Source organism: Natator depressus, chromosome 3, assembly GCF_965152275.1.
Source record: "Natator depressus isolate rNatDep1 chromosome 3, rNatDep2.hap1, whole genome shotgun sequence".
NCBI lineage: Eukaryota > Metazoa > Chordata > Testudines > Cheloniidae > Natator > Natator depressus.
Genome location: NC_134236.1, coordinates 89114394 through 89141430, shown reverse-complemented (window position 1 = coordinate 89141430; position 27037 = coordinate 89114394). Strand labels below are relative to the sequence as shown.

The 27037-nt window shown below is 41.4% G+C and overlaps 1 long non-coding RNA gene across 1 annotated transcript in view; it reads left to right on the top strand.

The window, feature by feature from the left end:
- The window catches only part of LOC141983952 (uncharacterized), a 52169-nt gene that overhangs the window by 11864 nt on the left and 13268 nt on the right, over window positions 1–27037 (top strand). The window contains exon 2 of the long non-coding RNA XR_012638590.1: window positions 19433–19515. This is a non-coding gene — a long non-coding RNA (uncharacterized LOC141983952). The remainder of the gene's footprint in view (window positions 1–19432; window positions 19516–27037) is intronic.

Sequence of the window (27037 nt, the reverse complement as noted above, 5' to 3'; positions counted from 1 at the left end):
TAAAACTGAGTATTGTATCATTCACAATGAACACCAATATACATTCTGAGAAAAATGCTAATTGATATCAGAAGGAGAGAGGGTGCTGGAGACAGGGCATGCACCCCGGCCCCATTCCACAAGGCCTTGGGGCCAGAATGTTCCTGTTGATGATGTAGTATGTGAGAGTAGCTGTGATGGGTTGGGTCACAGAAACCCTCTTGAGACTGTCACCTGATGTGCTGAGACTACCTCTGAACCTGTTTTCCCTGCCAGCTTGGGACTTCAGTACCCTGTCTTGTTGAGCCAGACACGCTAGCCTGCTGCAAACACAGACCCAAGTCTGAACCACATCCCCCAAAAGCTGCAGGCTTAACTGAAAACAGCTTAAGAAGTGCTTCTGTATCTAGCACCCAGATACCCAGTTCCCAATGGGATCCAAACCCCAAATAAATCTGTTTTACTCTGTATACAGCTTATATAGGGTAAACTCATAAATTGTCGGCCCTCTATAACACTGATAGAGAGATACGTACAGCTGTTTGGTCTCCCAGGTATTAATACTTCCTCTGGGTTAATTAGTAAGCAAAAAGTGATTTTATTAAATATAAAAAGTAGGATTTAAGTGGTTTCAAGTAATAACAGCCAGAACAAAGTGAATTACCAAGCAAAATAAAATAAAACATGCAAGTCTAAGCCTAATACAGTAGGAAACTGAATACAAATAAAATCTCACCCTCAGAGATGTTCCAATAAGCTTTTTTCACAGACTAGACTCACTATGGGTACTGCTGATCGGCCATCTGCCAGGTCAGTCAGGCATGCACCTGGAGAAGCCCTTTGTCTGGCTTTTGTGGAAGGACAGCTGATCATTTTGACTTCCTGCCCTTACCTCTGGCTGGCTGGCCTTTATGTGTCACGGTCAAATACCAGGTGCTTGCTGGAACCTTCTATCACATGCCTCTTTTCATGTTGACACTTTGTCCACTTGGAGCCAGTATGGTTCTTCTGGTCCCAACATACAATTCTACCCTCTCCTATCAAATAAGAAGAGTGAGGAAACCAGTGACATGACCAGTGGAATTTGACTGGCCAGTCCCCATGACTGGGTGCCCAACTTTGTAATGGATGGGAGTAAGAGCAGGGCACAGGATTCTAGGTCTTCTCCTCCCCAGCCAGTATTGCCAAAGCCCCACCTCAGTGCATCAGGATGAGCATTTGCAAACACAGCACTGGTCACTGACAGCATCGTCCTCTTTGTCTTCAAATTATACATTTATAGCTTTTGTGGGCCATGTGATTGAACAGTTTTTTGGGGGAGGAGCAAAATTTAGGTGGCCAATTCTGAAAATTTTGGCAATTCCATATGTATATGCTGTAAACTAGTAACTTAAACTGATATCCCTGGATGTCTGTCTTATATATTTGTTAACACCTATGTATAGTATATATGTCAACCAAGATTTTAAAATAAATATTTACAGTGTGTGTAATATGCAATACTTGCCTATTTAATAAGGTCAGTGTGGGTAAAATTAACTTTATCGGTAGGTTATATCATTTTACTCCTTGGGATGGTGGTGATGTCAACTTCTGTGTAAATGATATGTGCACTTACTATTTGGTTTTGAAGTTTATCAGTAGCAAATGTATGTGTACTGAGGATTTATATAACATTCCTACTAGTTTACTTACATACAGCATTTGTGCATTGAAAATGGGATCTTATTTGACCAAGCAGTTTACTGTCTGCCTTGCCTGTCTCATTTGGGTTGAAAGACCTTTGAAGCAGGGGCAATGTTGTCTTTATATTGTACAGTGCCAGGCATAATATCATCATTAGGCAATAACGTAAATCATATTTCATGCAGTTGTGGATCCTTAAACCTTCTTTGTCCATTTGAAATGGATTCTGGAATAAATGCTTAAATCTTAGGGGAAAAAAAAACATTTCTTCCCAGCTGGAGTTAACTTGAAGAAATAAGCCATTATTACTTTACCATTGAATTTAGGCACCACCGTTTTCAGTCAAATGTGAGAGAAATCTGTTATCCCGTAGGGAGGACACAGCAGCTTGATCTACTTTTTTCATTATATATTACCTTTCAAAAGCTCTTCTTTCAATGCACATGAAGTAACCATTTACAATACTGAAACAATGGCTTGTACCTGGTAGCAGAAGGAAATAAGAGGTGAAATCGGAGAGATAGAAAATGTTTAAGGAAACAAATACAATTTACTTTCTAACTGTTGGGCTTTGGTGAAGAAATCTGAAATACAAAGAATTAAGAAAGGTAAACCTAAATAACCAGAAATCATAGAAAAGTCAGTGGGGAATTTTATGTTCTCTTCCCACAGTATTCCCAAACATTGCAGTATTTCTTGGAGAACAGTTATAACAGATGATATTGATTTTATTTTGAATCTCTTTTTTCTTCTTCTGCAGCTAGTTTTATATCTCTGGAGTGAAGGCACTCACTGAGTTAAAACAATTCATGCAGTGGCTCATAATTGTGTTTTTCTCATGCTGCAGTTCTGTGAGAAGACCAATTCCATACCTGCACTGCTTTCAAGGACCATCTATCTGCTCTTTGGCTCTTGCAATCCCTATTACTTAACTATGATCAAAGACATTTCGAGTCCATTTTTGGATGTGCTTTTTTCCGTTTATTTTTTATTGCATGTGCAAAATGTTGCATTATTTTTAACCATCAATAAATTGCAGGTGCACATATTAGTAAACATCTAACTATCTGAGTTACAGTTGAAAATAGGTATTAGATATCTAGCTACAGATATTTGTGCACACAAATGTGAGCACAGCTTTTATCCAAAGGGATTTAATGGAAATGCCTTTGGTGAAATTCCATGGGTGAAATTCTCAAAAAATGCGTAAGTGAATTAGGCACCCAAGTTCCATTTCCAAAAGTGACTGATGGACAGATTTTAAAAGGTATTTAGGTGTATAAAAATGCAAAGAGATGTTGAGTGGGATATTCAGAAGCACTTGGGACATAACGATGCAAGATTTCAGGGAGTATTGACAGCAATTTATTTATCACTGGTGTGGTAAATATCAAATAATGAAAGAAGCTCCACTTGCCCCTTTGCTAAGTAGTGAAATAAAAGTGACACAGATGCAAGTGGGAAAAATCCTTAGCAGCTGAAGTAAAATTCTGTGCCAAAGCAGCACTATTCTAGTCTAGTCTATTCTAATCAAGTTCATACATTGCCCTCATCACTGCAGTATCTGAACAGTTTCCAGAAGTACATTTAAAATGATCATGTCAGCCCTCTGTTCTTTCAATATTCAACCTGAACATGAATTTTCTGTAATTCCTGATCTTTAAGTGCATGTTAAATTTTAAAAAAAGAAGGAAGGAGCAAAAGGTTTCTTTATTTGAAACATTATGGGCATTTTTATTGCCTTTAATTTTGTCTAATGAAGGTCTGTAAAATATCATATTTCCCCTTATATTCTCTACTTCCTCTGTAGATTAGTAGACATGATGTCAATATAATGTTAGTGGGGTTGGATTTTATTATAATTACTGGTATTTGTACTACACATTAATGCTGAAGTTTCTTTTACTCAGTGTGGAAGATTGGGCTGTTCAGTAACACCGGTACCAACCCAGGAGTGTTCTGCATAGCACTGAGTCTTGTATCCACGACACACTTGCCTCTGTAGTTTGCATACCTTGGTTTGGGAGTCAGGAAGTATTGTTGTGTTTCCAGGTTTGATGAGAAATAAAGTTTCCTCCTTGCTTAGCCATGGAAAAGAGATTTTATTTCCTCCCTGAGACAAAGCATTTGTGTTCCTCCAGGTCGTGACCAGGGAAAAGTCATTCTTTTATTGGCTCATCTCGTGTCTTAGTTTACTCCACTGATTTATGCTTTATTTCATTACTGTCCCCCAGGGCATCAAAGTTAGTCAGTGATGTTATTTTTTCAAAACAGGAAGTATATCTCCTGTTTTTACAGCCCATAGAAAAATATTGTCTTTTCTCTTCTCTACCCTTTCTCCCCGGCCAATCAACAACCTCCAGACTGTCAGCAGTGTATTCATTCTACAATACTTGGGATATTCATGGTTTTCAGTGGCACTGAGCAGCACACATGTGTATTAAGCATGCAGGGGCTGGTCCCTTCCTCATAGCAGAAACTGGATGCATTTTTTCGTTGCATGTTTTATTGCCCTACAGTATAAAGAAAAGATTTATGGATTCAGAACTATGTTAAACCCCAGGAAAATGAGCAGAAAGGGTAGTGAACTGTGTCATCTGCTGATCCACAGATAGAGAGGATGATTTTCTGGGCAGCCCAGCACATCCACCAGAGTAAATTTGAGTTCAACCTTCACTATATATGTGATAAGGGAATAGTGAGCGTCAGATCCTAACCATTCATCTTTAATATTTCACAGTGCTACCTGTCCTGCATGTACTAGTTAAAAAAATGGTAACATGAGATAATGTAATGTATTATATACCACAATATGAGACTACATAGTCAGGTATGGGCTAATCTCCTTCTACCAGATTTCACATTAGGTCAACAAAGTGTAACAGGAAATTTGTGCATCATGAATCTTAAATGAACTAACTGTGGTTTTCTGAGTTGAGAGTGCAGTAGGTGTGCATTACTTTCCATTTTCAGCAGGGAGGCAGAATTCATTATTTAGGCACATTGCAATATGTTGCTTAAATAACATGGCAAAAGAGAAAGTTTCTTGCAAGAACAAGCAAATGGAATAGAAAGGGAAACAGTTGGCTCTGGAGACTGGTAATGGGCTGTGGATTCTGTCACCTGTAGCTCACTGATTCAGATCTACTGTAGTATAGTAGTGACCAAAAGTCCTCTATCATCTGAAGGCCGTGTTGTGGCTCATGTGAAATGAGTTGGTGGTCTTAGCCCAGGACAGATGTACAGATTATCACTGACACCAGTTGACACATGGTGCTTGTTTACAATCTCAGCAGAGAGGCAAAGGCTGAATCAGCATGGAAACTCATACTCATCTCTTCCCTGGTTCCTCCCTCACAGAGCTGAGGTACACTGGGGGCTTGGTGTGGGTAAATTGCACTGCAGAGGATCCCAGAGCTTTAGCAAATAATGCAGTCTCATAAAGGAGGAGGAGTTAATCAAATGTTAAGGGAAACAATGTATTCTTTTAAGAGAAAATAGAATTTATAACAGCAATAAAGGATTTATAGCAGCAATGAGTACTTACATATAGCATATTATTATTAGTTTAAAAAAAATCACTGATTCTTCACCTCCGGCCCTTAACCAAATCCTGTCCTATTCTCATCTAATTTATGGAAACATACAATATTATATTCTTACTTCCTCTGTCGTTTGACTTTACTAAAAAGTCTGAGCTCCTGATTTGTGGATCTGTTGTTTAACTGCAGATTAACAATTACTACAAAACTCCAGATGTATTAAACAGTTTGCACACAGTATATGTGAAAATTCTCAATCTATTTACATTGCATTTGAGTAGATCAGGATCCTATGGATGCAATCCATTTACAACAGGGGCAAAAGGAAAGATAGCTTACTGCTGTAACTCCATTATTTTCCACTGTAAAATACAGTGTAGTTATTTGAGTCTCAATACTGTACTAGAAAACATTGTCTCCATCCAACTAGCACTTAATCTCTATTACCTGGAGGTTAAAAAGTCAAAAAACAATCATCCATGTCAGTGATTCCTGCAGTGGATTGTTACTGAACCATGTAAGGTCGTTTAAATGGGGAGAATTAGCTCCCAGCAGCTTCCTGAGTCAGAGATATTACAGTACTCTTCTGCCCCATCTCTCTTCCATTGAAAGCAATGATTGAGTCCTGTGGGCTTCTTATCAAAGGTGTCCTGCAGAAGCAAAAGGCAATGTTTTTTCTTTTAATAGGCATTTCTTGTTTTATTAACTGAAAATATCTAAAGATGGATGGTGAGACTGAACACAGCAACTGTGATGACTTTCCCAGACTACTGTGGAGTTAAGCTTCACAGGGCAATGGCTAGAGATGGACTGGATCTGGTAAACAGGGCAGCCCGTTCAGTTAGCCTTGCAGGCCAAAATATTGGCGGGGTATAGACTGTGTTTCTGTAGGCCGTTAATACATATTTTAAACATGTGTATGTGCATGCTCATACACACAGAGAATGAAACCTGTCCTATGTGACCCAAAGGACCAGTACAATCATTTGCCTAGTAAATGGGGTCCTTGACTAACAGCTGGACAAAACAGGACTAGAAACCTATGGGGTAGTTTAAAGGGGTCATAGGGTTACGTGTGGTAACAAGGGTGTTTAGTATAGGTTTACCTCTTCTCCAGAATTTAAATTTATAAACTGGCCATATGGGAGGCTAATGAAGATTCTGACTGGGTTGATATCTAATATAACAACTCAGGATTGATTTGATGAGCTAATTTGCCTTCCCCCAAAGTCCTACTCAAATCAAAAGGAAAAAATGCTAGAGAAAATAGTTTCCCTACAATTTTTATGTTTAGGTGGGGTTTTTTGTCTGCCTTTTCTGTGAAGTGCTATAGAAATCAAATATCACTTTGACCCCTCAGCAGGCAACTAGCAACCGAAATGGACAAATGAAAATTTCAGCTGCTTACTTTTTTTTTTTTTTTAGTGGAAACAAGACTAGTAAAAAATCACAGTAAATGAAATTTTTAAGTAGTTGTTATTTTAGAACATTTACAACTTTTTGGGGAGGCATCCATATCCCATTTCCATGGAAACAGAAGCTGAAACAGTAGTAGAGAGTTACACCTTGCAGTTTACAATTTTGGCTTGCAGCTGTGAGTGGAAAAACTCTGTTTGGCAAATAGCCACGTGCTGAAGTCTAGTGTACTTTATGGGCCAAATTCTGGTATGCTTACCCAGTAGTGCTTTACTTTGCAGATAGTTCTGTTCATTTCCACAGAACTACCCATGGAGTGAATGTCAGTAAAATCTGGCCCTAGATGTATGCCTGGAAAAAAAAAAGATTTAATAATGAAAATTGAAAATTTGCTTTAAATAAAGGCAATGTATTTTTGTGTCCTAATCACCAATTAAAATACACATAATATGTCTTTAATTAAAAAAAATGTAATTTAAAACAATTCAGAATGAGAAGCAATAACATATTCTGAATAGGATGCAGTGTAGTTGTAGCTGTGTAGGTCTCAGGATATTAGAGAGACAAGGTAGGTGAGGTAATATCTTTTTACTGGATCAACTTCTGTTGTCTCTCTCACCATAGAAGTTGGTCCAATAAAAGATATTTCTCACCCACCTTGCCTCTCTACTATTCTGAGTAGTGGCTTTTGCTAGATAGGCCAAATTTCTATCTCATTTATACCAGTTTTATTCCATTCTTCTTGGTTAGCTGATGGCAATTAGAATCGTAGAATCATAGAATATCAGGGTTGGAAGGGACCTCAGGAGGTCATCTAGTCCAACCCCCTGCTCAAAGCAGGACCAATCCCCAATCAAATCATCCCAGCCAAGGCTCTGTCAAGCCTGACCTTAAAAACTTCCAAGGAAGGAGATTCTACCACCTCCCTAGGTAACGCATTCCAGTGTTTCACCACCCTCCTAGTGAAAAAGTTTTTCCTAATATCCAACCTAAACCTCCCCCACTGCAACTTGAGACCATTACTGCTTGTTCTGTCATCTGCTACCATCCATCCTCTTTGGAACCCCCTTTCAGGTAGTTGAAAGCAGCTATCAAATCCCCCCTCATTCTTCTCTTCCGCGGACTAAACAATCCCAGTTCCCTCAGCCTCTCCTCATAAGTCATGTGTTCCAGACCCCTAATCATTTTTGTTGCCCTTCGCTGGACTCTCTCCAATTTATCCACATCCTTCTTGTAGTGTGGGGCCCAAAACTGGACACAGTACTCCAGATGAGGCCTCACCAATGTCGAATAGAGGGGAACGATCACGTCCCTCGATCTGCTCGCTATGCCCCTACTTATACATCCCAAAATGCCATTGGCCTTCTTGGCAACAAGGGCACACTGCTGACTCATATCCAGCTTCTCGTCCACTGTAACCCCAGGTCCTTTTCCTTAACCTTCTTCATAGCTAAAAAGACCTGTGGATTTTCCAGCCATGCAAAGTTCTACTTGTCCCGAGTGGGTAGGGTTTTGTTTGCTTGTTTTTGACAGTTAAGTAGAAATCATTATTTTCTTCATCATCAGCATCTTGCTGCTGGTGCATAAGCAGATTTTGCATGTGGACTGGTAAGTTCTTATGACATCTTTTCAAGTCTGGTATATCCAGTGTAATTACACCTTTTACAATTATAATACAATTTAATACAGATTCATAGATTTTTAAAGCCAAAAGAGACTACCAGATCATCTAGACTGACCTCCTGTAGGGCACAGGCCATAGAATTTCATCCATTTGAGCCCAATAACTTGTTTGACTAAATCATATCTTCCAGAAAGGCATCCTCATCTTTATTTGAAAACATAGAGATTGAAAATCCAGCACTTCCCTCCGTAGTTTATTCCAAAGGTTTATCACTCTCCCTATTACAAAAAAATGTGCTTTATCTTTAATTTGAATTTGTCTGGCTTTAACTTCCATCCATTGTGCTTTACTGGAAATGATTACATTGTAAAAAGTGACTTATAAACAGGTTTTTTTTCCTTTGTGATTTACTTATTTTTACCATTTTTCCTCAAGAAACCATATTTCTTGACTTGGAACATAACTTGGGGTAAATGTGCCTTGTGTGATGTGCAGGGGAATGTGATGTGCAGTTGCTGTTAACAATACCAGAAGGGGAGGAGATGTGTACCTAATTCCCCTGCACACTGTGATGAATATTACCCCACTATATTGTGACATGTCCTGTCCACTGTATTGGGTTATGTGACATAATGTCATGTAACAGGAACTACGCAATCAATGAGAAATATTGCAACAGGACATGCCAGCAGGGAAACTTTGAAAAGGCCCATTTTTCTAAACAGTCATAGGGTACAAAAAAAAGTGCTTTTATATTTAATTTATAAAAAGTATAAAACCGATGCAGAAAGCCAGGGTATATTTCACTTCTATTGTCAAGTTTATAGACAATAGAAGTACTTATAGAGGACACAAAAGTATTTTGATCCAATATACTTTATTTATTTATTCAAGTTTAGACTTGAAATTAGACGAAGATTTCTAACCATCAGAGGAGTGAACTTTTGGAATAGCCTTCCAAGGGAAGCAGTGGGGGCAAAAGACCTATCTGGTTTTAAGCTTAAACTCGATAAGTTTATGGAGGAGATGGTATGATGGGATAACATGATTTTGGTAATTAATTGATCTTTAAATATTCATGGTAAATAGGCCCAATGGCCTGTGATGGGATGTTAGATGGGGTGGGATCTGAGTTACTACAGAAAATTCTTTCCTGGGTACCTGGCTGGTGAATCTTGCCCATATGCTCAGGGTTTAGCTGATTGCTGTATTTGGGGGCCGCGAAGGAATTTTCCTCCAGGGCAGATTGGAAGAGGCCCTGGAGGTTTTTCGCCTTCCTCTGTAGCATGGGGCACGGGTCACTTGCTGGAGGATTCTCTGCTCCTCGAAGTCTTTAAACCACGATTTGAGGACTTCAATAGCTCAGACATAGGTGAGAGGTTTTTCGCAGGAGTGGGTGGGTGAGATTCTGTGGCCTGTATTGTGCAGGAGGTCAGACTAGATGATCATAATGGTCCCTTCTGACCTTAATATCTATGAATCTATTTTATTTTATTTCTGACATGATCCATCCCTGATCATTCCATTGGATCTAAATCACCAGGATAACTAGTTTGTTCTTAATATGCTCTCGAGTAGTTGGGTTCTACAGCATTTTGTGAGTCTACTCTTTCAGCTTTTTGTTCAAGCAGTATTTGCCACGCTCAGTCTACATCATAATTCAAAGATGTTCAGACAATCAGACCCACCATCTGTAGCACCCATCGTGGTAATATCGAGTTGCTTTCCAGGTAAATTGTATTGCCGCAGTAAGATTCTTAGAGGACTTCGTGGAGATTCTGTCTCTTCTCATTTCTCTGGTTAGAAACTGTATATGTCTGCATACAAGCGTGTGCCCATGGTGCACTCTAGTAGGACTGCTGGTTGCTGTTTACTGATCACCCCTTCATAGCCAGAGGTGCCTCTGCAGTGCCTTTGCTCTGTTTTCCCCTTTTCAGGGCCCTTTCTTGAGATTAGCATGAGCCACTGCCTAGGGCTGGGTTAATAGCCAAAAGTAGTTCAAAATAATCCTCAATGTCCCCAAAATAAAGGCCATTACAGCAATGCAAAAGTTTCTACTCATCTTCAGCTCTTCTGCTGCAAACTGAGCTCTTACTTTGCCCCAGACCCTTGTCTATGGAGCCGCTGATCCTGTCCTTCCCGATGGGAGCTCAGCCTTCTGGCTCTGGCTTCCTTCTTTCTCTCAGCACACACTCTATTCTGAGTGAGAAGGCAGCATCTATACCGCCCTCTTTTGGAGACCTTCTCTCTCATTGGTTGGGAGAGAGGGGAGCCCTGTTCCACCCTGTACTATAGGGCTCATGGTACCTGGCCCTTAAAGCGACGGTATCCTGGGTCTTTCCACCCAATTACTAGGGCCTGCTTCTTCTCTTCCTGCTACATGGCCATTTCCAGGGCCTGCGTTTATTCCACTAGTCTTAAAGAGCCAGTATACCCCATTACGTTCAGGTTAAAAGTTCACTCTGTTTTCTGTGTTATTATCTATACTTAAAATGGGAAATGCCACTGGACCAGGTAATATCTGTAGAACTTGAATACCAGAATGAACGTTGAAGTGGCACCACTGTATAGAACTTAAAAACCTTGTGCCTGTTACTGTGGAAATGCTTTCTAAAGAACAGGATTTTTCAGCATATTCTGAAAGTGGTCAGTTTCTGTATAAGGTTTTTTTATCTAGAAACTCATTTGGAATAGAAACCCCTTGATAGAGAATTCATTACCTCTACCTCTCACACGCTTCATCCTGCAGCTTTGTAATTTGCTTTGGCCGAGAAAAGCACAGATGTAACGGCTGGAGACGTGGGTGCTGATGCAACTGGGCCTGATCTGTTGATGGCGTTGGAGTCCAAGACCAAGTATTTAAGCTGATCATGAAAATGTACTGGGAGCCAGTGGTGGGATTGAAGCACAGGTGTGGTATGCTCCTGCCATTTTGTCCCATCTAGGGAGAGGGTGACTGGATTCTACCCAAAAAACAGCTTCTTCTTTGTGCCCACCTCCTTGCCGGTAGACAGTGAGTTAAAATAATCCTGCCTGGAGGTAGTGTACACATGGAGGCAAAGTTTCCTAGCACACTGCAGATGGAAGAGGCTTCTTCTCCAACTGATACTACCTGGTCATCTAAACTAAATAATGAATTAAATGCAATGATATACAAAAGGCTGCTGAGCATGTGCCACCTGAAGAATTAAAGCTATATCAACCAGGCATTAAGGGCCTGATCCAAAATGTATTAAAGTCAGGAGAAAGGTTCGTATTGACTTCAGGGGTCTTGAATCAGGCGCTAAATTACTGGATTTTAAAAATTTCTCCTCGCAGGTGAACTTGCTTGCTTGTTTAAAAACTATCAAGGCTCTGATCCTGTGAACTTAGGAGTAACTGTACCCACGAGTTGTCCCATTTTCATATACATAAAATTATTCACATCCTGAACTCTTTTCAGGATTGGGCTCAAGTTTTTACCCCTCAAGAACATCCATTTAATTCTTTCCCAGAGCATAATCCCAGTTAATAGAAATAATAATTACAAACAACAGTTCAGTTGTCCTCTTTGTTAGAAAGATGTGAATCACTTTCCACAATCCTGACAGTCTGTCTTGAAGGTGTTCTTGCTATCAGAGGATCAAAGTAGCATTGCATCCTTACAAGTCTTTAAGAAGTACTGTAGCAAACAGCATAGAAAAGCACTTGGCTTTTTGCGGTGGGGGAAGGGAGTTCCCTGGCCAGGTACAACATACTTTTATTTTAAGCATTCTTTCTTACTCACTTTTTTGCAGTGTGTGGGATTTCTGTTCCCCGCCCCTTGTTTGATAAACAAAATAAGGCCCTTTTGCTACCCGGCTTCTCAGCTGTAATTCAAAGAGCAGGGGCAAAACAGGCCTAACCTCAATTTCCTGTGCGGAATGTGCAGCTGCCTGATTGATGGCCTGCTGAATTATTAATGAAAGGACCTTGTGTGCATATTCATGGCAACATCTCTTTATTAATTCATAAAGCAGCTGCTGCAAAGGCAGAGAGTGGAGGACTCAGTCTCCTCCCACGTGAGGGCACATAAGAAGTGCCTCTTCCCTAACCTCTGACAGATTCCTGCCCCTCCAGCAGCTCAGTTTATTTTGTGCAACAACAGCAGCTCTTCTCCATTTTTGTTTAAAATCCGACTTCTTTGCACCAGCAAGGGGACTGTGGTTGCCAGCCAGCCAGCAACCAGAGGGACCGCGAAGGTTCAGCTCTAATTCCCAAATAACGTTACTTACGAAAACTAAAATGTAATGGGACTAACTAGAGTCCATGGCTCATTTCAATTATTTTCTAATTGTTTTCAGATGCTGCACTGCATGCTTCATTTAGTTCTACAATAAACACTACATGCAGCATGGTGGTGTTTGTCACCGGAGACAAAGGAGAAATAGAAATACCCCATAGGAAATGATGCAAAATAATACGATACATTTTTCAGTGAGATGAAACAGAAAACACAAGGGGCTGGAAGGAAAAAGTCTCTGTTTATAAACTACTGTTGATTGTTAGTGAAACTTTTTTTCTAAAAAAAAAAAAAGTTAAAAGCCACGAGAGCTTCCAAAACACCATGATTATGGAGGAACTACAGCATATCTGCCTGTGCATATGTGTAGCTCTTTTTTTTTGCACTCTGAAAAGAATCTGAACATCTCATAGGCCTGTCTGACCCTCACTACACATAATTTGCAAGTTGTGTAGTCACAAACCAGGGGATAAACTGCTTAGTTACAAAAAAGGATGACACATGATAAGCATGTCTGGGCCTAGTCAGTTCTTGAATAAGAAACATCAAAGGAACACCCAGATGATGCAGAAAATGGGGTTGGTGATATAGCAGCTAGCACTCATCTCTCTTGGGCCTTGATCCTGTAAACACTTACGTGCTCGCTTAGTCTTATGAACAGGAGTAGTCCCATTTTAGTTATATTAATAGATTCATACTCATAGATGTGAAGGCCAGAAGGGACCACTATATCATCTAGTCTGATCTCCTGTATAACACAGGTCGTAGTGTTTCATTCAGTTACCTCTGTGGGGAGTCCAAAAACTTGAGTATAAGCCAGAGGTATTTCACTTCCTCTAATTTTGCATACAACAGTTACTCTATCAAACATGTTAAGTGTCCTTTAGGTAAACAGGAAACACTACCTCATTATTTGTAGGGTTCTCTGTATTTCCCTATACAGTACTTACTACGGGAAACAGCTAGGGAATACTGCAAATTCTGAGGTAATGTTATTCGGTCGTGTAGGGCAATAAGCACATTTTTAAATGCGATCTACCTACCTTACCTTCTACTGATTGTTATAAACATGTCTACGAACATCTTCAGGTATGTCTCACTATATTAAATAGGCAGTGCCTGCTATACAGTGGGGATAATAGTACACTACCAACTGTCAGTAGTGTAAAAATATACTCAAGTAGAGGTAGAACCTGGAAAAGTTGGACAGACTTGTCACAGGTATTTCAGTGCTTGCCTAACTTTAGCTATCTGTTTATCACACTCATCACTATGACATCTGAGCTTTAGTACTGGAAGGCACCCTGTTCAGCCTCTGGCTTTTTAATCCATTTTTTCCCTATTTACTTTTTCTGTCACTTCATAGCAAAATGTATCTATCCTCAGTGTGTGACCTTAGTGCTCATTATTAAGCTAGAGCCAGCCATAGTAACATGACTGAAACACAGCAAGCTCAACATAACATTGTTTGCTTAAATCACACACCTCTTTCCTGGTAGAGAACTTATTTTTACCCAAGCCCTGCAGAAACCTGCTACAACTAGCAGACTGCAGTATACATTATTTTCTCATCCTTCCCCATGGGGTGTGCAAACATTTCTTCAGATTTGTGAAGAACTGCTCCAAGCAGGATATCTCTGCAGACTATATATGAATGTACATTTGTGTTATTACCATCTGAATCTTCTTGTGATATGGGAAGAGAAATATAGGTCAGTGACAATTCATTCCACGAAATAAAGGACAGGGAAATTCTATTGCATGATGAGGATAAAAATACATCTGAATTTCAACTTGGGCTGCAGGTGAATATCTTTGCTCTTCACTGAAGTAACTGTGTAAGTGAATGCTTTTGATAAAATTTCCATTTCCATGACACACTTTCCAAAAGCTTTCATGCAGTGATGGTGTTTTCTGATACCCTACAGTATTTTACCACTTTCTGACAGTCCAGATTATCTGCTCCCCTGATGTTTTTGAAGAAGAGGTAAAATTCTTTCTTGGGGGAACACCATGTTATTCTGGTAGATTAAGGGCCTAAACTAGAGCATATTTTGGAGACGGCTTGATCCTGACACTGCAACCTAAACCCATCTCTTGTTTGTCATAGGTATTAGACTTCAAATATAAAACATTGGATCTGATTATATTAGCCTTGCATTCATCTGAACATGGGATTTTGTAACAATTCTGTAACACATTTGATGCAATTATCATTTCCTTTCCACGTAATTAAAAATAAATGAGAAACCAAATATAGGCAAATAAATTCAGACAATATAAGAACCAACTCAGACCTTCACCTAAACTGTGAACCTTGACCCAAAACTATTGGTACGTTACTTCAAGTTCCTGAGAGAGAGTGTCAAAATACCACAAAAAATATTTCCAACTACACCAGAGGAAAGTATTTTGAAGAGCTTGCAACCATGGTGCAGTCTTCATTGGTTGAAGATATACATCCACAACTGACCAATTCAGTCTGTAGTAAAGGAGTACTCTTGGATTCCTTGCTGATGCTGGGAGATACTCTCCCTTCCTAGCTGATGAAGACCTGGCCTTAGTTACTCACACCTTCATCACCTCTCAGGTGAACTACAGCAGTCCAATATACTTGGGCATGAAGCCATGAGCACTCCAGGAATCAGAACTCCAACTAGTTCAGAATGCTACAGAGTCTCCTCAGCACCACAGGCTCCTGAAAACACATCAACCCAGTACTCTGCTCTGTGTGCCAACTTCCCATAGAATTTTGAATCAAGTTCAAGGACTTGGTCCTTATCTTCAATGCACTCCATGGGCTGGGCCTAAGATATCTAAAAAAACTACCTAAAGCTGTGGTTGACAACTTCTTCCCTCTGGCATAATGGAACTCTCAACAATAAGAGTAAAGCTAATCTTTGTGGGAGACAGAACTTTCTCTGAGTGCAGTCCAAGAACTCCTGCCAAGAGCTAAGGGCAATCACAAACATCTCCACTTTCTGCTTTGAGTACAAGCCCATTTCTTTGACCTTGCCATCAATAATATAAACAAATAGCAAAAGGCACATTTATGTTTGAAAAAAAAAATTAAAAAGAAACCAACCCACGCTACCAAAACAAGAAATCTCCCTGCACATGCTTTTCCCTCTGGAGAGGTGATGAGAGACCAAACAACGTGTGACGGATGTGTTGCCACGATTGCTTAACACACAGCTGGAAGTCACTCATACACTAAGATATTGAGCAAGGTGTAAGAATCTGAATAGACTAGAAGTAAGAAGTGGAAATATCACAGGAGAGCCTGTTTTTGCCAGCTCTTCAACCATATTTTGTGGACTAAAGAGTCTCAGAACATGAGGATGAACATCTGGATCCCACACAAATATGCATCTGAACCAAACTGCTCAACCTGCTATAACTAAAACATGAGCCAAAAACTTCACTTTTATCTGACTTGCTGTTTAGATCCTTACAAAAGAGAAAATATGATTCCTTGTTTGAATCACATTCTCACTGTCTGATATGCCTGCTGTTACCCGGACTCAGGCTAGGTTTTTATTTTCATACTAATGAAAGGAAAATCTGAAGCATATGACAAATCCTCCACAATTATTTTGCTTACTTCCTCGCATGTTAACCCTAGTGTGCAAGCCTTTTATTCTATATTCCTAACAATAGCTCCTTTGTTGCCACTGTTTTTAATAATGATGCCCTCTGGTACTGTAGCAGCAAGACTGCAACACCTGTTTCCATGCTGATAGACTTCCATTCTGGTGCCAACCTACTGATCTGGCAACACGCTCAGATCCAGAGTCTGACACACTCCTGGGTTTCCCCCGCTTTCTTTGTGTATGCAAATGATTAATGTAATTTCATATAGATATATGCCTAGTTGTATGAATGGGCTTTTCAGGTATTCGGAGGGTGTGAAAGATACACTTGGCAGATGCTGTGTGATAAAGGTTAAATACTGTATTCACGACAAAACTGACTCAGATTGGAAAGAAAAGATATAGAAATGTAGGTGAGGGATGGAGCAGGACAACTACTGTTTGATCTAAATGATTCCCTTCCTCCTTTCCTAATTGTAATTATATTGCTCTTGCAGATACTTGAATATGGGTTAAGGAGCAAGTTCTGCTCTCAAGTATATCTGCATAATTTCAATGAAGTCAGCTGAGTTAGTCTTGATTTAGGTTGATATACACAAGAGCAACATTTGCTCCAGACTCCTATATTTTGGAAACGTTTTCAATGTTATAAAATAAGGCAGTTTGTGGCTGAAACACTGAGCTTCCTGTTTGTTTATAATATGAATAAAATGTAGATTGATTTGTTTTTATTATTTGACATATGCCCTGTTTGTTGCTTAAGCAAAGACAGCTCAGAAAAAAACAACAGATATTTCAGCAGTACCCTCCAGCTTGATTTTAAAATTGTGCTTACACCTTTTCTAATGGAAATGGGAATGCTATGGGTACAAATTACCTTTACATATTTAAATAAATAATCATAATATTTTTACTTAAAAAAAGACACTCTGACAGATTCCGTCATCTGTATATTGAGTAGCATCTGTGGGAAACTCACAGCATAAAGTGCTATTCAAAATGAGTAAGGGTGGAAATATTGGGGCCTCAGCAAAGAAAAGTGGAGGGTTCTGCTCCACGTGTTCTGACAGCCTGTGCTTGAATTCGCTCCTAAGGACTTGATTTTGCTATCCTTCTTCATAATGGGTAGTTCAGTGGGGTTACGTGCAGAGTAATTAAATATTCAGCATGAATAATGGTGACAGGATCTGGCCCTTATTATTCACATGGTCATAAAATGGATGAGCCCTTGAGATTTAGAGAAATGCAGCAGCATTTGCTTACTTACCCTTTCCTTCATTTTTTTATTTCTTGTGGTCTTTGGGAGGAACAGAAATATTTAGTCAGAAAAAGTTCTATTAATCCTGTTTCAGAGTAACAGCTGTGTTAGTCTGTATTCGCAAAAAGAAAAGGAGTACTTGTGGCACTATGCAAGGTAACCTATTTCCCCTTGTTTTTTCCTACCCCCCACCCCCTCCTCAGACGTTCTTGTTAAACCCTGGATTTGTGCTGGAAATGGCCCACCTTGATTATCATACACATTGTAAGGAAAGTGGTCACTTTAGATAAGCTATTACCAGCAGGAGAGTGGGTTTGTATGTGTGTGGAGGGGGGGGTGAGAAAACCTGGATTTGTGCTGGAAATAGCCCAACTTGATTATCATACACATTGTAAGGAGAGTGATCACTTTAGATAAGCTATTACCAGCAGGAGAGTGGGGTGGGAGGAGGTATTTTTTCATGCTTTGTGTGTATATAAAAAGATCTTCTACACTTTCCACAGTATGCATCCGATGAAGTGAGCTGTAGCTCACGAAAGCTTATGCTCAAATAAATTGGTTAGTCTCTAAGGTGCCACAAGTACTCCTTTTCTTTTTATTAATCCTGTGACTCGATTGACAAAATAATCATAGAATTCTAGATTCATGGAAACGTAGGGCTGATAAGGACCTCAAATGGTTATCTAGGGCATCCCAATGTGCTGAAGCAGAATTAAGTATAATTAGACCATCCTTAACAGTGGTTTGTCTAACCTCTTCTTAAAAACCTCCAATAACAAGGATTCCACAACCTCCCTAAGTAATGTGTTCCAATGCTTAACCACACACACACACACACACACACACACACACACACACACACACACACACAGAGTTGTTTGGTTTTTTTTTATAATTGCTAACCTAAATCTCCCTTGCTGCAAACTAAGTCATTTACTTCTTGTCTTGCTCTTGGTGGAGATGAAGAACTGTGTGTACTGGCCAGTGAAGCCATATAGACATATTATAATATACTACAGTATACATACTATATATAATACAGCTCAGACGCTTGTGAGTTTCATATCTGAAAACTTTCTACAGGCACTAGTGAGATATGATCAGTAATCCCAAAACAACATTAGGAAACAATTAAGGAAACAATCCTGCTGATAATAGCTCATCTTAACTAATTAGCCTCTCACAGTTTGTATGGCAATTTACAACTTATCTGTATGTATATATATATATATCTTCTTACTATATGTTCCATTCTATGCATCCGATGAAGTGGGCTGTAGCCCACAAAAGCTTATACTCTAATAAATTTGTTAGTCTCTAAGGTGCCACAAGTACTCCTGTTCTTTTTGCGGATACAGACTAACACGGCTGCTACTCTGAAACCTGTAATTAGGAAACAATTAAGGTTGAAAGTGTGTAGCAGTGAAGTCTGCTTGAGCCCAGAAAATACTATCATTTTCAACAGAGTAAGCCTTCTACCTTAAGAAACCCCTCAAAAGCATGAAAATCTGGAAGAGAACAGTTAAAAGAGGCAACCACTTCACCCTTACCACATTTTCCTTCTTCAGTTATCCCTTCTCCATGCAAGTCACCCCTGCCCACCAAACTTAACCTATGACTTCTGATGCTCCATAGTACTGTCAAGAAAGAGAAGTTATGTACCCTTTGTAAATGCAGTTCTTCAAGATGTGTGTTCCTATCTGTATTCCACTATGGGGCATGCCTGTGCTTTATGCGCCTGAGACTGGAGACTTCTTGTAAGTAGTGTCTGTTGGTCCACACCCATGCCCTTGTTCTCTTCATGCTCTGTGCCAAGGGTATAAAGGGCAGTGCAGATCAACCATCTCTCCAGTTGCTGCCTTGCAAATATCAAGCCCACGTACCATTTGAAGTGATGCTACTGAGGTTGCTTGCAATCTTGTAGAGTGAGCCCATACCCCTTAGGGGAAAGGGAGATGTACCAACTGATTCTAGGATAGAATCTGAGATCCATTTAGAAATCTGTCCTATGACTTGTTTAGCTATGGCAATACACACTCTAGGTTACTTTCTGATTTGTTTTGTTCTCTGCAGGTAAAATGCCAATGCTCACCGTACACTGAGGGAATGAAGTCTCTTCTCTTCACTGGAAGCATGAGACTTCAGGGATAACAGAGGTAAGTGAATAGTCTGATTTTTATGAAACACCACAATTACCTTAGGAGTGGATTTCAGGTGTAGTCATAGCGAGACATTGTCTTTATGGAATATTGTGTATGGTGGGTTTGCCATTAGGGCTCCAACTTCACCCACCTGCCTGGCTGAGGTGTTGGCAATGAGTCAACAAGGAAGGGACATTTATTGACAGGTGAAACATCAAACATGTAGCACATCAACATGTGGGATATTGAGTGTGAAAGTACTAAATTAAGCTCTTAGGGAGGGGTTGGCTTCATTACCAATGGAAATGTTCTAAGTAAACATTTTAAGAAACTAGATGTGGCTGGGTGAGTAAAGTGAGAGTAATTGTCTGTTGGTGGATCACAGGAGTTGATTGCTGCCAGGTAAACCCATAGTAAGCTAAGACTTGTCATCTTAAGGATAGGGAGGTAATCCAGAATGACAGGAATTCCTGCTGTCTTTGGAGACACGTAATACTGCTATGCCCAGATAGATAACATTTTCTGTTGGAATCCTTTCTGCTATTAAGAACATAAGAACGGCCATACTGGTCAGACCAAAGGTCCATCCAGCCCAGTATCCTGTCTACCAACAGTGGCCAATGCCAGGTGCCCTAGAGGGAGGGAACCTAACAGCTAATGATCAAGTGATCTCTCTCCTGCATCCATCTCCACCCTCTGACAAACAGAGGCTAGGGACACCATTCCTTACCCATCCTGGCTAATAGCCATTAATGGACTTAACCTCCATGAATTTATCCAGTTCTCTTTTAAACCCTGTTATAGTCCTAGCCTTTACAACCTCTTCAGGCAAGGAGTTCCACAGGTTGACTGTGCGCTGAGTGAAGAAGAACTTCCTTTTATTTGTTTTAAACCTGCTGCCCATTAATTTCATTTTTTACTAAGAACAACTTCCACAGCTTTGGATCAGTAACATTGTAAGTCTGATGTCCACCCAAATACCAATCTGTGAGGTGAAGGGCACTTGGGCTTGGATGTCTGGCCCTGCCATTCTCTTGAGTCAAGAGATCTGGGAAAGTTTGAATGATGATGGTTGGATGGGTTGACATTTGTAGGAGACTCAGAAACCAGAACTGTCTGAGCCATTTGAGTGTGATGACGATGATTCATGCCCAAAACCGAGGTAGCAGTGAGATAAGGATGAAAGACATAGCTGAAGTGGTCTGTCTGAAGAAGTAGGATAGAATCACCTCTGGAATAATGGTCTTGAGCTCCCTTGGAGCAGTATATATTTCACTTTCTGTTCACTTGGGATATGAACAGGTCTCAGGTGAGGGGTTCCTTACTAAGTGAAGATACTGTTCACAATTACATTGTGTAACTTGCATGAATGATCAACAGCAAAATGCCTGCTGAGGCTGTCTGCCAGTGAATTCTGGGTTGCTGGAAGATGCCCTGTCAATAGGGTGACATGGTTTCTGATACACCAGTTCTGTAATTTGATCACTTCTACACACAGGAGAGTGGATCTCACCCCTCCCTGTTTGTTTATGTTAAATACAGTTATTATATTGTCTGACATTGAGGATATAATGAGATTGGGTGAATGGTAGGAATGCTTTGCAGGCTTCTTGGACAATTCTGAATTCCAGAAGATTTATGTGCTTCCTGGTTTTCCAGGACATCTTGGTGCCTAAGCTGTGTGACCATCCATGTTAGCCCTACAGCCTAACAAGGAGGTGTCTGTAAATATTGTCCTATCAGGTGTGGATGATAGAAAAGGAGCACCCACACACACTTGCCCAGAATCTTTCCACCAAGTCAAAGACCCTCACCTTGACTGAAACAGTTACTATGGTGTTCATGTCATGTTTACTTGATATATTTACTGTCCAAAACCAAGCTTGTAGACAACAGAAGTGGAGTCTGGTGAATAGCGTTACACACACACATGATGCTATGTGCATTAGGAGAATAGACAAATCTGAACTAATGTTCAAGGGTTGAGCATAATGGGATCTATCAAGTTGTTCATGGTGTGAAATCTGTCCATAGGGAGACAAGCCCTTGTCTCCGTATGGATAGATTTATAAATTCTATAATCTGCATCAGTCAGGGTAGACTTTTTCTATGTTCATACTGATTTCCAGAGCAGGGATGAGGTTGATGTCAGGACTTATAGGCATGTTCTGCCTGTGAGAAGCCAGTTGTCTACATATGGAAATATGGTGTAACTGCCCCATCTGAGTAGTGCTGCTACCACTGAAAACACTTTCATGAAGACCTTGGGGGCTATTGGTAGACTGGATGGAAGTACCGTGTAATGATAGTGGTTGGAACCTGCAACAAAACTCTGGAATCTTTTGTGGGAATGGTAAATGTCCATGTGAAAATATACATCTTTCATATCAAGAGCTGTGAACATGTCCTTTTCCAGGGATAGTATTACTGAAACCAATGTAACCTTGTGGAATTTTTGTTTGTGAATAAAAACATTGCAGATCAAGAATAGGTCTACACCCTCCGTTCTTTTGGGGGCACTAGAAAATATTTTGAATAGAACCCTTTTCCCTGATGCTGAAGAGGTACCTGCTATATTGCTCCCTGTTGGAGAAGAGACTCTGCCTCCTCGTACCTCCTACTGAGAGTGGTCCCTGAAGAGGAATGTGATAAGGGGCTTTGGAGGGGTTGGGGAGAGAGAAACTCAGTGGTCTAGCCAGAATAGATGATATCTGGCACTTACTTGTCTGACATTAACACCCTCCAGTTGTGGGGGGAAAAATGCTAGGTGGTCACCAAAAGAGACCTGGGGATCAGCTACGGATGGCAACACTACCGATTTGCAACTCTCAAGCGTCCTGTCCAAAATATCTTTTGGCCAGGGGAGATTAGTTCGATCCCGTGGAAATGGAAGGTGCAGGATATGATGACCTTTGCACCTTCAGTAACTTATGGAGTGGTTCACAAGAATTCTGATGGTAGAATGGTTGCAGTACAGGCCTTGGTTTATATGGTTGCTTATGGAATTTCCTCTTCAGGGCTGGCATCTACATACCCAGGGAGTAGAGGGTTGCCCTAGAGTCTTTTAGTGTGTGCAAAGATTCATCCATCTTTTTGTAAAAAAAGATTGGCTTTATAGAAGAGCAAATCCTGAATAATGTTCTGGACTTCGCTGGGTAACCCTGAAGAGTGAAGCCTTGATTCCCCTCACATCACAATGGCAATAGCCATTGATTTCATGAAGATTTTGAGATCTGTCCTGCTGGTGTAATTTGTTTGTAAAGTCTAGGAACTTAGAATAATTTAGAAAATCACACTTAGCCTACAGTGCTTAATATTCTAAACTGGAGGCTAATAGATTTAAACACCTTCCTCCCCAGCAGATCAAGACACTTGGCCTCCTTATCTGTGGGGGTGGCTTTTGGGTGTTGGTATCTTGATTTTTCTGTGGTGCTTGAACAACTGACGGGTTAGGTGGAAGGTGGGTACATAGAAACTCTGCTCCCTTTGCCGGGACAAAGTAATGCTTCTCTGCCCTCTTGGGAATAGGGGCGTATGTTGTTGGTGTATGCCATACAGCACTTGATGGTTCGAGTGTGATTTTGTTCACTGGGAGTGCTATTCAGCGGGAACCCATGGGTTTCACCATGTCCAGGAGCTTATGTTGTGTGTCCTAGACCTTCTCTAAGGAGATTTGGAGCTCTTCTGCCATCTTTAATAGCAGCTCCTGCAATTGCTTATGGTCATCTGGAGGAGTCGGCAAGGCTGGAGTGATTGCCTCATCAGGAGATGAGGAGGATACCCCTGTTGGTACTGGTGAAACCACTGTATCCAGCTCATACTTTATCTTCTACGAGCTCAGTAGCAAGTTCTAGTTTTTCTTTTGGAGGGAAAGAGTGGTATAACTCCCTATTAGATCACACAGACCCTGGTGGTCATGTGTATGGGTCCCATGGGCTCCAGTAAGACCTGTACGAGGGGTCGAATCTGGGTTGTGGGGGTCTCCGAGGAATGAGGTACCACTGATAATGAGGAAGGTGTCCCAAGGTGGGTGGACGAGGGTGGTGCCAGGAAGGTCTTGATCTCCCATCTGAACTAATCTCCCTTGGTGGAAGTGATGATGGTTCCTCCTGCATTTGATTCTACTGATGCTGAAAAGATTGGCTCCAGCTCAATCGGTGGTGCCGTCAGTACCATTCACGGAACGCTGCAGCTGGTAGGTGGGGATAGTGGATGGACTTCTTCTCCCAGAATCCATGTCTCCGGGCAGGGTTAAAATCTCCCTCCCAAAGATCAGTTCCATCAACAAGGGAGACTGTGGATCTAGGAAAACTAAAGAGTCCTCCTCAGAAGGCCAATATATAAGGGATCATGGCCAGTGAATGAAGTTCTTATCAGATGCTTTTTGTCAGTACAAGGAATCTCAGTCCTTTGACCTGGATGTTACCACAGATGGCACCATTCCTGGTGTGGAGTCTGGTGTCAGAGGATCCTTGCTCCTGAGCACCTTTTTATCATGACCCTGATAAAAGGTTTAAGACAGTTTGCATTCTCAGAAGGTGGGCGTGAAGTCTCACCTGACCTGGACAGAGTGAAGGAGGGATCCAGTCTCTTTGGAGTGGACTTAGCGGGGAATCTTCTCTTATACTTGGAACCCCGGTGAAGGGTCCCTGAGTTTTCTGCTTTCTGATTCTACATCAGATCTCTTGCGAAGAGGCAAGCCGTTTGATGATTCTGGCTGGGGGTGTCCCTGGCCTTGGTCTGATTGTGGCCTCATTGCTTTCTCCATGAGGTGCTTCCTCAGCTGGAGTTCTCATGCCTGCTAAGTCTGGTGGGAAAACAGCAGAGATATGAGCTTCTCTAAGACAGTGGTGGTGATCGTCGCTACCCAGGGACAGGAGACACAGTTCTTAAAGGCTGACATTCCTGGAATAAAGTAAGTCCCATACCAGGGAGGCCAGGCAGTTCTATATAACTGTATAAAATAATGGTATAAAACTTTGAAATATTTAGGGATTTGAAGACAAAAAAGGCAGAAGGAAAGGCTCCATACACTGGAGATTCTGATTCAGGCCATGTAGTGGTAAGAAGGAACTGAAGAGGCATTGGTCCTCCCCACCCCGTTCAAAGCAAGAGAAGAGCCAGGGTGTGGGTGTGGACCAATGGACACTACTTGTAATAATTCTATGTGTCTGAGACCAGACAGAGTGTGAGTTATTCACCTTGGAATATATGTATGGAAGAGCCCTCAAACAAGAACTGGTGAGTCTGTATGCTTTTGCCCTCTACTGGCAAGAATCGGAACTGCTCAACTGCATAAACTTCCAGCACCTAAAAGAGAATCAAGTAATAGGAGCTTGTGCATTGGGGCAGGAGGCTCTGAGATCAGCCACTGCTAACAGCGAAGTACCAAACAGCCTGAAGGTGAAGCACAGTGACCACTCAAGACCTAGACCAAGTGTTACAATTAAAATATGTATATTTTGCTAAGCCTGATAAAAGTAGATCATAATGAAAACAAACATTAGCTTAGCAAGGAAAAAAATCTTATTGGTAAATGTTTTTGATGGACAAAATGGATCATATAAATTATTCACAGAACATTAATGAGGCCCCTTAATGAACTAGTTAATTTCTTTTAAATCCTGAATAGCTAAAGGTTCACCTGAGCAGTCTTCATTCTGAACATCTGCACACAGTAATTTACATTTAAAACATGGAGCCTCTTTGTAAATCGAAAGGTTGAGACATTGGCTACAGCACTTTAGTGGGGTTAAATTAGCTGCTGGTCCAAGTTTATTCTCCAGCGCTCAGCTTCCTGCAGTGGGCCCCTCCCGATCTCTCTGCTGTAACAGCAGCTTCAAGGGTTTAACAACACAGTGCCTTTTGATCTCATTTCAGCAGCTGTGATTAAATAGACACACATCACTTGCTGTGCCACTATGTGAGGAGCCCATGGTTCACCTTCACTGAATTAGTACCCGCTGAGCACTGCAAATATTTGAAATGTCAATCCATTTGATAATGTCAGAGAGGGCTGCAAATACCACAAAACGGCACCAAGGAAACATTTAACACATGCAGTGGCATGTATAGCATCTCTTTACTTCTAGACAAAAATGATAGTTAAATGGAAACTGCAAAGCCCAGAAGAAGAGATTAAGTTCAGCAGATCTAATAACCCAAAGTGGGACGTGCTCCTGCAACTTACCATCTTAATATTGTAACAAGTGAGTATATGTGCATGTGTGTGTGTGTGTGAGAGAGAGAGAGAAACATAAACCATCTACTGTTCTGGGGAATTAATTTCTATTGACAAAAGATGGGGGAATTCACAATATTCCAGCTGGTTCCGTTATCATTCTACACAGACTCACTACTGCAGCTCATCCCTAAATGGAGACTACAGCCTTATTGTGACAGCTTTATTGCATTTTCCCAGTCAAGCGTCCCAAACCAGAGGAAGTACTTGGTCTGAGTAGTAGACAGTAAAGAAGCCATATGTAAGCGGGGGAATAGTCCTGCTATTGTGGGGAACTTTCCTGGCTTCTGCACTACCCTGGTGAAGTGGGCTAGCAAAAGGATCAGAGTCCTCGCTCCCACTTCCTTTACCCAGTGGCCTCCCTGCCCTTGAGGACTCCCCGTCCACTCTCCTGTCTGGCAGAGTCCTTGTAACCCCAACAAGGCTGGGCCCAGAATTCCTGGGGGGCTCGACCCCCAACCCTGCTGTGGTCACCTAGGACAGGGGCTAGGGTGTCCCCACTCTGGGGTACTCTCTCTGCACTGGGCACTTCTCTGACCCACTGACCATTACGTACAATTTAAAGCAAATGCAAGTTATTTAATCAACAATTAATTTTTTTAAAAGAATAAGGAAAAATGGGAAAGGTTAAAGGAAACACATCAACCCGCTCTGTGGCAGGGAACATCACAAACAGTGTCTCTGGAATGTCAGGTCAGGAACGTTCACAGTCTGTTCCTTGTAAGTCCCAGGCCTTCTTCTCAGGCCCTGGCTGTAATGCAGGGATGCTGTGGGTTGGACACTTGCTCTGGTGGTGGCCACATGCTCTCAGGATCTAAGTGGTAGGACCCTTCTTCCCAGTGTCATCCCCGCCCTGTCGGGGTTACGATCCAAGCCTGGCCTGCAGAGCCTCTAGGCTGAGGCGTCTCCCTGTGCTGGGCCCGTTGCCCAGGGTCCCCCTCAGTCTCCCTAGCTGCTCACCACACCCAGCTCTGGACTGCTCCAGCCCCAGCTCCACCACTCGGTCTCAGCGCTGCTGCTGCTGCTCTGCCTCCAGCTCCCTAGGCTGCTTCTCTGGCCCCTCTGACTCTGGTTGCTACAGCTCTGCTCCCAGGACAGGTCTGCTCTGCAGGCTGCTTCTGTGACTCTGCTCCCAGCACTGACCTGCTTCGTGGGCTGCTTTTCTGGCCCCTCTGGCTCTGGTTGGTGCAGCTCTCCTCCCAGGGCAAGTCTGCTCTCTCTGGGCTGTGCCTCTGGCTTTGGGGCTGCAGCTCTGCTCCCACAACAGGGGCTGCTCTCTCTGGATCTGGCCCAGCT